Source organism: Neodiprion pinetum, chromosome 3 (assembly GCF_021155775.2).
Source record: "Neodiprion pinetum isolate iyNeoPine1 chromosome 3, iyNeoPine1.2, whole genome shotgun sequence".
NCBI lineage: Eukaryota > Metazoa > Arthropoda > Insecta > Hymenoptera > Diprionidae > Neodiprion > Neodiprion pinetum.
Window position 1 is genome coordinate 42,625,638 of NC_060234.1, and position 11,503 is coordinate 42,637,140.

Sequence of the window (11,503 nt, forward strand, 5' to 3'; positions counted from 1 at the left end):
TTTCATGCAACTTTACTTGCAAGCGTATATGAGTGTTAAAGAGGACACGTGATGTCTGATTATTAAACAGAAAATTTTTATTCGATCAAGTAGAAATAGTTAGCGTTTGACGATATAGCAAATTACGTGACACAAGCTGCATTCGTCTTGAAAATATATATGTGTAGAACTGATTTTTTATCAGAGTATTTTTTACACCGTATATGTACCAAGTTTAGAAAATTGTGAACTTCAGGGTATCGAAAATCGGTAATCGAAAATTTAAACAACTTGACCGAATCAGAATTTTCTAAAAATATAATAATTAGCCAAGTCGCAAGATATCCATGCAGATTCAGACAATTTGAAACATTGGTATTTCTTCTCTCAAAAACACCTTCTTCTGTCAACCTCGTATGTATATTATAATATTTTTGTGTCATTAGGTTCATGACGAACAAACGAAGCAGAAAACCTCGTACACACTATATTACTTCATCTAATTTTCACTATTCACGATACAGTATAGTATAATATGCATGTGTGTGTACATACATACATATTGTAATCTTTATCGTTAATCTATTTATTACATATATACAGAGTGACTTCCTAACGACTGCATAAGTCCGTAATGTGCTAAAATTTAATGCGCATGCGCTAGAAGTTGAGAACAACTGCTTTCCAGGGCTACCAACTGTCTTTAACCTCAACAATTTTTACAGCCGTCAGTGGCAGTTGTGCTCAATTCAGAACGGTCAAAATTTTGCCCTGACAAACAATTGCTCTCAACTTCTAGCGCGTGCCCATTAAATTTTTGCACAACACGGACCCATGCAATCGTTGGGAATTCACTCTGTATACGTTCACAGTGTGGCGCAGCTACATATCTAATTTTAAGCTGTCAACAGTACGAACATATTTTCATGTACGTATCGGAAAGAAGTTCGGAACACAGGTGTGTCTAAATTAAACATCGTTCGATACTGACAAATTGAAAGATGAAGAAGGCATAAGGTAGGTTTGAAAAGTCAACTTTTCGATTCAATTGCAATGTGGGAAAAAGGAAGTTACATATTTTGAACGAACCTCTCGTCACAAGCTGATAGCACGAAAAAAAATACATTCGGATTATGAATCTGAATTTCATTATATCTGCTGTATATCACGGTTCGACATGACGTGCAAAAATTAGATCGTAACTCTTTTTATGAATATCATACAAGTAGGTATGCATTAAACACTGCAGTGTATAATATTGCTAATGCCGCAGTACCTCAAATTATTGCGGCAATATTCCGTGCCACATATACGATTATAGCTATATCATGGTTCTAGGTTTTAATCTTTCTTACTTTACTTGTACGCTCTTTATTATTAATTTACAAATAATCCTTAGAGCTAATAATTATTTTCATCATTATCAGTTATATTGTGTATCATTGATAATTTTATTATTATTCTTTTAATCGTTATTCATTAATTCGTGTGTAAGTGTGTATGTGTGTGTATATGCATGTATATATTATTACCATGATGTTATACGTTATCCTACGTAGAAGCAAACATCGAACATGGAATACATTCACGTGAGAGAGTAAATAAATTTGAAAAAAATATGGTTTACACAGTATATGTATATGTATAATAGTGAGGTGGAGGGGTGGGGGGTGGAGGGTGATTGAGGGCAAGGCACAAGTGAATCAAAGAGAGATAGAGAGAGGGAGATAAAGAGTGAGAGAGAGATAGAGAGAGAGAGATAGAAAGAGAAAGTATGATCACATCCGAACTATAGAAATACTTCGGTGACTTTCACATAATCGTGATTTTCTTTTGTTATTACTTATTTTTCAATTGAAATATGGGCAAAGACATTAATTTGCATCACCGTTTAATAATATTAACATCAATCAATAAAGCTTAGATTACAAAGATTATATATCAATTTCCTATTTATCATTGTACGAAAAGATATTTCAATTGGTAAAATTTCGATCTGTGAAAAAAAAAAAAATGATGCGCTTCGTCGATTTTACTTGCGACGATGTATAATTGTGCGGTTCATTTTTTTTAACTCTATTCTTTAGAATAGTACTTTCAGTTTAATGTTTTCCCAGCGTTTGAATCCGACAAAAATCCCCATCCTAATCTTGACCAAGTTTCATTGGCTACCCTTAGGATTCGAAGTATACTAAATCATGTCACGAATTTAGCTTATCATTAATTTTCTGGTCTTCAACGTGTCGGAATTTATAATGTTATAATTTTACTTTTTTTTTTTTGTTATTTCTATCATATTTTCGTCTTTTCCGTTCATCCAAATCTGGATCGTGTGTCGCTACATAATAAACAAAAACGTTATTCTTTATTTTTATCGTCTTAGCAAAACGATAACTTCGGAGTTTAATATGATAAAGAAATATTACTTTAGTATTGAAATATGCATACTCAGCATGCATGAATAGTTTTTTCTTTCGTGACGGCAACGTATTTTCTTAGAGCATAATTCAGATTCATAAAAAGCGGTGTACAATCAGTGAACGATATACGTGTAAATAAATCGGAGTTTTAATGACTACAGAATTTATTTTTTACTGACGAAGTATAAACGTACAGAGGTGAAACATTAAATAAGTATAAATGCCTTTGTAATACTGTCACTACGATTATATATGAAAGATTTCCTCAAGTGACACTCATTTCATATTCATTCGTATAATAATAATTATTAACAAAAAAAGAATGAAAATAACAAATCGCAATTGTAATGTAAAAAAGACACAAAAAGTTCTAGCTAATGTCGTCAATGGCTCTATAGAAAATAGAATGTAAAGTAGTTGTTATACATGTGTATATTGTATCGTAAATGTACAATGTACGTATAATATAATTTCTATTACGTTAAGATTTAAATACTTTCAGTGTAAAATATAATATTTCATGGCATATATATCGATGTAGGTTATATTATACATTATATGTAAAAGTTATGCGTAATAAGTATGGTCAATGCAAAACAACTGTAATATATGTGTAACGCATTTATACAAGCATTAAAAATACAACCATGCAGAGAATCATACATATATATATATATGTGTATATAATATATAAATATATTTCGTTCGAAAATCGCAAAATAATAGATTTGAAATTATTTGTGATCTTATGTATTCCCATCGGGAGAATAATGAATGATCAACTTATTGTCACAACGAGCATGCGTAAAATAAAGAAAGGTCATAAATTTTGTATACAGGACAGACGGACGCGATCAAATTTGTATTGCATATAAGATATAGGGGTGTATAAGAGTAGAAGTGGCAATGAAGAAGATTTATCGAAAAAATATTCATTAATTTCTTTTCGAAAAATTCTAGAAACATGGAGGTAGGTATACGGAGTGTTGTACGCATTAAAAAAAAGATCGAATCACTATTTTGGAAAAGCCGTAATTTAGAATAATTGAAATTTCATTTCAACTGAACGCTATCGTTATCATTATCATTGTTATTATTAATGTTATTATTATTATTGTTATCATTATTATCATTATGGTTGTTATTATCGTTATTTTTATCGATATTATTAGTATTAATATCAATATAAATATTATTATCAACGTTAAAAGGTAGAATAAAATGTGTGAAGGTAAATTTCAAGTGGCGTATAAATGTTATTAATAGCTGAGTATTAGATAATTTAATAATTCGATATAACAGATTTACAATAAAAGCTTCAAGGAATCGGCCCGTTATTTTTAGTTCATTACTTTTTTTTTTTTTTTTAACTGCAAAATAAATATCTCATAGTTCGCGTCTGACATTAATATGCAGAGAGAGATGTTTTTTTTTTTTTTTGTTTTTTTCCTTCCTCACATAATTTATCACTCGCGAATATTTCTCAGATCTTTTAATAGGGAAAAAGTGAGAACTAGACACGTACAGACGAGAGAGAGAGAGAGAGAGAGAGAGAGAGAGAGAGAGAGAGAGAGAGAGAGAGAGAGAGAGAGAGAGAGAGAGAGAGAGAGAGAGAGAGAGAGAGAGAGAGAGAGAGAGAGAGAGAGAGAGAGAGAGAGAGAGAGAGAGAGAGAGAGAGAGAGAGAGAGAGAGAGAGAGAGAGAGAGAGAGAGAGAGAAAATAAACAATTTATGATAAAATTATGGTTGCATGAAATTATATAATCTTAAATAAACCGTGAAATTAATATTAATATAGTCTGGAAGACAAAAGCTTTGAGAGTGACCGTAGTTAATAATTTTCTGTCATACGCATTGACTGTCGCAAATTGTCTTTAATGATTAATGATAAAACAGAAACTCGACGCGTTTCATCGGATAGTAATATTCCGTCTACTCATCGGCGGTATTAATTCTGTGTCACTGGCAACTATTTGTGAAGGCAAATATGGGCATACGTGCAGAATGCGGTCACAAGTAACGTATGCTAAACATTTGTTATAAAAAGAAAGAAAAGTTGGTACACTTAGTAATAAAAACGATAATGATATAGTCTAAATTACTGAATAAATTTCAGTAGAAAATAGTCATCAAGAAATTTAATAAGGATGATTTTCGAGATTGCACATATCCGATAAGCCTTTTCGCTGTATTTATACAATTATACGTAATGATAATATATTTCTATTCGTTTTTTTTTTTTTTTTTTTTTTTATTATTATTTATATCTTTTTTTTTTCTTCTTTTTTTGCTTTTAGTTTACTTTAACACATGATTCCTGACCCACGACATTTATTCAAAACAAAGTTCAGATAATATTCATTGTTCTGTTACTATCGATTAAGTGTATACAGAAGCATATACATATACATATATATATACATACGTAATTATATATATATATATATATATATATATATATACATATTATTTGCAATAGTAACTTTGGTTTCGTATTCTGAGTTAACGGTTAGCGGTGAAACAATTATAATAACAATGAGATTTATACGATTCGAAAACCGTAACTCAGGTTTAAATCTATCCATTTACCGTTTTATATTGAGCGAAATTATACTTTATCGTATAAATATATTACCAACTGAGCCTAATTTTCAGGGTATAGAGGACATCAAAAAATAGTAAAAAAAAAAATAAAATAAAATAAAAAATTGGTACACTTGCCAAAAGTGAAAGCAATCGTTAATAATCGATGTTGAAAAATACGACGGAATTTCCAGATGAGACAAAGAGAGAGAATAATTCAGGTACAGAGAATCGTTGTAGGAAAACCTATCAATATAGAAGGTATAACAAAGCTAAGCATAGCCCTAATAATAATATAATATAATATAATATGATATAATATAATATAATATAATTATAATAACTTTATATAGTAAGTAACATTGTCGAAGAATTTTGAATCTTTGTTAAAATGTCACGAGGGCCAGGGAGCTACGATTTATCTGTAGGCCGTTAACTACACTTTCTCCCTTTCCTCCCGAATATTACTTTTTATTTAAGTTTTATTGTTATCATTATCATTATCATTATCATTATCATCATTAAAATTATTAAGTTTTCTTTAGGTTTTTATACGCTTTTTAATGATTTATTTGTTTATTTGTTTTGTTTATTTACTTATTTTTATGTGTTTTTTTGTTTCTCCCTTTTTTGTATTTTCAACCACTTGCCTCCTTAGCAATTATTTAACTACATCGCTGTCCTACGCTATTCTATGCACACACCCCGTTTCGATTATAAACGATTAATACCGTCGTTATACTATGTATGTATATACACTACAGAGTGTCCAGAAAAAACAAATCTGCTACCGGTGTACGTGTACATCGATATTTAATCGTGAAAATGGGTACGAACGACGGACGTGTGAAACGTTCGACAGCAGGTGAAATTAATTTAAATTAACGACAATCCTTTCTATAAAACAAGTAAAACCTCGTAGTGTTTTAATTCAATTGTCAGCTATACATGATGATAGTTGCATATGTCAAACTTGCATTTTAATTTTTCTGAATACCCTGTATCTCCACAATGTCGTATCAACTAATAAATATATATATTTGTTTATGTATGTCGTGCGTGTGTGTGCGCAGTAATTTTCACTCTACATATCTTGTACAAAAGAAAATCGTGTGTCTGTGTGTGTGTATTATTAACTTAAATAAAATGATGAAAAATCCTGATCATTCGTTCTTAGATTTACATCAGTTAATTGCGAAAGAAGATTTGAGGAGAGTGAAGCAGTGTAATAAATTCCCTAGATTAAAGTACCAAAGAAATTCGACTATTTCGGAGGATATAACTGTAGAGATTTAAAATTCTACTAACTAGAAGTAAACATGCGAAAACAATTGGAGTTTCAAAGTTCAAGTAACACGACTTAGTTGTTAGTTTTTAGGACGACTGACTAATTTTAAGCGTTAATGCGTGTGAGAAAATATGGTGATAAAAGTAAAATAAATAAATAAATAATAATGTGTATTAAAAAAATAGCCTAGCCAAACAAAGATTATTTCCATTTCCGTAATAAGTTGCACGGGATAAATTTAAATCTTAAAAATTCGCATGCCAAGCTCGACAGATTTTCAAAATATTAAAATGTGATACACGGGATAATGCGTTACTTTAATTTACCGAATTGTACATATATATCTAAGGTAATGCACATAGTATATATATGCACGCATGTATGTATTTATGTATGTATGTATGTATTTATGTAACGCTACCTTATCAATTATCATCTCTATGAACAATGATGACCATTATATTATAATAACAACATCAACAGCAACAACACATAATTAATATTTCAACATGGATATAATATATTTATCGTTATTTTGTATATAAATATTTGTGGTAGGATGAAGGAGGATGGGAGGTCAAGCTAATATATACAGACGACGTAATTACTGGGATACGAAATTCTGATCCGGAAGTTTGCACGCATAGACGGAGTGACAAAATGCATGCGCTTCGAGGTTTCATCTTCTCCCACAGTTAGCCTCTTACTCCACACCCAGTATTCGGCTAATCCGAGGTCTACGTCAAATCATACGCATCACTGTTATCCAGGTAAAATTGTACGTTGTACTATCGAGTGGCAAGTTTTATTCTAAACCTAAATTAAACGGTAACTTGTGGAACGCTGTGCGACAAAACTTGAAGAAAAAAAAACATATATATATACGGATACAACAAAGAACCGATCGCTTAACAGTAAAATGGTTCGATTGCCGTTGCTTCAGAATTGTAATACATAAGTAGATTCTTGATAAGGAAATACAGGCAAGTATAAAAGTTGCAGATTGCAGCGCGATTGAAATTGAAATATAATTATTATTCTATACGGTATTGTAATGGAAGATCTTGGAACGCTCTCTCCGACGTAAAGGAATTGTATTAAATAATATTAAGAATTTGTACCGTTTAGTAGAAAAATCACGATGCCCAGCTCTATAAACTAAACTATTAGCACGCAACTCGTTCCCCTACTAACTAAAATATCGATTCTCTTTTATTGATAACTGGTACAGTAGTAAATTGTGACTAGGACTCTGCCAAAATCAGTGATGATAAATTTCAAAATCGCTAGCAGCAAAATTAAAATCTTGAAAATGATTACTCGTATGAAACAGTAAAGAAATTATTTGTAAAAATTGATAACTACTTGATAATTTGTCATAAAAAAGAACTTTCTTCTTTTGCGTCGAGACTTTAAAAGTGAAATGATAACAGCAAGCTGAATATCTACTACACACATAATTATAACTATTCAAATACTAGGTTGTTTATCAAATGAGACCAGACATAAAATGCATGAGTATATCGATTAGAGACAAATTTTCTTCGTAAGAATTTTTAACGCGTTTCCAAATTTTTTACCAAACGCTTTGTATATGCGTTAAAAGACTTGCGAAATGAGAAAGAGAGAAGTTATAAAAATTTGATCGTTTGCATTTCTTTGTACCAAAGTTAACAGCGATGCATAGAGGTATACAAACTAACGAAATTTCCAGTGCATTTTTAAATACACACTTATGCCACGTACAACATTGTGCTATAATTATTTCTAAGCTACTGCAAAACTGTTGGTATACATATATGTATGCTTATGTATATCTACATTAATACCGTTCCTATAAACATTAATCTTACAATTTGCTAAAGGTATCAATTCACTAACTAGTTACAATACAACCCTAAGGGAAAATCCTATTTGGAAGAGGCGTTACGCTAATCATTAACTTCTTCCAAATATAGTGTAATGATACAGGAAGCTGGTACGCTCTACAGCATGAATACTATTTGTCAGATAAAAGCATCGAACTGAGAAAAACTATCTATCGTCACATCAGAAACGGCAAAGGTCGTTTAGTTGTGGTATTGTTACATCGTTACTACCAGAACTAGATCAAAAGTATTCGGTTTCACTTTCCTGTATTACTAGGCAATATATTTGGGTCTAACTGTCCAAAAATTGAAGCCATTTCCTTACAACGAGGTTCGCTCGCATCGACTATACACGTTCAATTCCAGCAGAAAATCCATATCGCTACTAGAAAAACTAGGATCTAGGCAGTAGGTAGGATAGGTAGACGATCGGCCCGAGTCTTTGTTAAGAAATGGTAACTTTTCTTGGACGTTACTATCCGCATTTACAATATGTCTGTTGCATTATTTTACTTCTCCTAAGTACTATTTGGAAAACACGCATTATTTCTCACGGTATAATAGTGACTATCTATAAAATGCAACTCTCCTCAACTTTTACTGGTATATACATACCATATGTACGCGCGTATGTACATGCATGCATGTGTGTAATTCTAGATTACATTTTTGTTTTTTCAACACGTTGTATTTGTATCTTTTAATATCCAAGCATCGTTATTGTGATATCCGTTTTTTTTCTCTTCTTTTCTGTCTATCGACTGCGCTCGTTTCCCCTCGATTGCCAAACATTTCCTGAATGTTTCGACAAACGTTACATTATTTAAGCATTGTTGTCTCAAGCTTGTGAACTGCTGTCGGTACACCAACTTTCTCAAGCCATTATATTGAGAATATGTCAAAATTGCAGCAATATTGTAACGGACTTATTCTGAACAATGAGGAGCAGAGAAATTAGCTGGATTTTCAAAGAACGGAAAAAACACGTAAATTAATTCCGAAGGAAAGACAATTCCTGCGACTTATATTGTGTATAAAATATCATGTCTTTTCTCTTCGTATAAAAAATAGACTTGTACGGTACTTGAGATAAGCAGGCGTCAGGTGGTAGATATTAAAACCAAACGTGCGACTTGGAATAATATTACAACTATGGAACAATACGTCCGGATCAATATAATAATGAGATTCTTTCTCACCCTCAAATACTTATTAGCCAAAATTGTATCCTTCAACCGTGTATTCTGCGACTTATTGCATTTTAACAAATAGCTTTACTGGGTTGTGAGCAGTGTGAAGTTTAATCGCATATTTTTACTCAACCAGCTCATTTTGATGTTTTTTTCGTAACGACTTGTTTGCACTGCTACGATTGCTTTGAGATCCTTTAATATCACAACATGTCCCCTTTACATTATCTATCGACAGTCGGATTTCGGGCAGAGACGCAACGTAAAACAAATTCGTTGATTCGATGCAACAAGACATCGTTTAACCAACTTTGATATCTTAACGCCAAATAATATTCAGACCTCGAATCCCACTGCCGTAAAAACTATGCTGCCACAATAATCAGTGAACATGCCCTATAATGATGACCGTACGTCCGATACTAATGTCAGCAATAATACCACATTGTTCCGCGTACAAGCCGATCCCCAATTCTAAGACAGTATTTCAGGGTGTTTTCCTTAGTTACCCGCGTACAAGACGAGGACAATTTTGGTGCGTGCTGTCAACGGCAAAAAACCTTGACTTATACTCGGAACAATATGATAATTTAGACACAAATAAATAACACACTTTACAAGAAAGTTTACACACCTTAAATCTTTACCTTAGAGTTAATAAGATTAGCTTATTTTAAGTATATCATATGATTAGAAACAACAAGGAAAATGTTACAGTTTAGTTTACTCTGTAACATTTTTGATTGTCTTCCTCAAAGAGGTGATTCGACCAAAGTTCATTCTTTGATGAATCTCACACAGATCCTGGTGAACGTCAGAAGTGCTGGGAACAGCCGGTGGTCAACTTCGTCGCCTAATATTCAACATCGATAAGTAAATAAAACGTTGCCTTGAGATTTCTTTTTTTTTTCCTGCTTTCAATAGGATATATAAAATATATTAATATTATACTTTAATCTAACTTATATTTTACACAACGTTATTCATTTCATTGAAACAGCCAATGCAGGCCCAGTTTAATTGCATGTTGTACTGACTGCATTGACTGCGCAAGTCAGATTAAGAAATCAATTAAAAAATAGGCTCTAGCTTGAAAGTGGAATTACACATACTTCCAAATTTTCAATGTCGTACGTTTTTCTCCAACAATGTACACACAAAATAAACAATATTTACTAAACAAGCAGGAATGCATTGGCTTTGTCTTCGAATAAATCGTGAAATACAAAAATTAGATACCTGATTTACAATCATAGCAACTTTGCGATACTGTTCGGCAAACAGCCAAGATGTACAAGTGTATTGAAACTCCATTACGTTTTCATCAATCAGTCCCAGCGCTTCTGAAGCAGGTTCTTGAGAAATGTTTTTACGTTGATTACTTTCAGTCAAAAATATGTTAAATGTGTTATATTATAATCGCACATGCCTTACGCTTCTTATAGGCCAAAGAGATTCACATAAATATTTATACATCTCAGATCTTACAAGATTTGATTTTATAAATTATAAATGAATTGATATTTCTATTTTGCATTTTTTTTTTTTTTTTTTTTTTTAACTTTTGTTTTGTTCTTGTTTTTTGTTGTTGTTTTCATTTACATCTTTCTTGTTTTTCTCCCTATAAGTATAATATGGTTAGAATTGTTTTCTGAGTAACATCTTATTCATATAACAACAAAGTGAATCGATATTTTGAAAAAGGTTACAGTTATTTAGAATTAGATTTCATATCTTTACTTCTCAATAGTCTGTTTGCTGAGCTCCTGGGTCACACTCGATAGTTGAAGAGGATAGTTATTACGTGTGAATTACCAACCCATTTTTTTGCTTGACCAAATTAAAGTTTCCTTCTGTCAGAAAACATCGCTGTGACGAAGCTCGCTTTGTTTGAAAACAATTCGCAGACTTCAATCAATCAAATCAGTGTCAATTAAAGATAGCATACTATAATAATGCATGGTATGTACATATACATAAAATATCATGCTTCTTCGAAATTATCGGCATAGCTGTGCGTAGAACAATAAAAATATACTAATAAGTGTGGAAAATGGCGGTAAAGAGAAAGAGATAAATATAGAGATTCTGTAAGGTACCTAGTTGCGATTTGAAAAGGAGAGCCTCTCGATTAACACAGGAGTTGTCCACTTCTTTCGCTTGTCTCAACATCTCT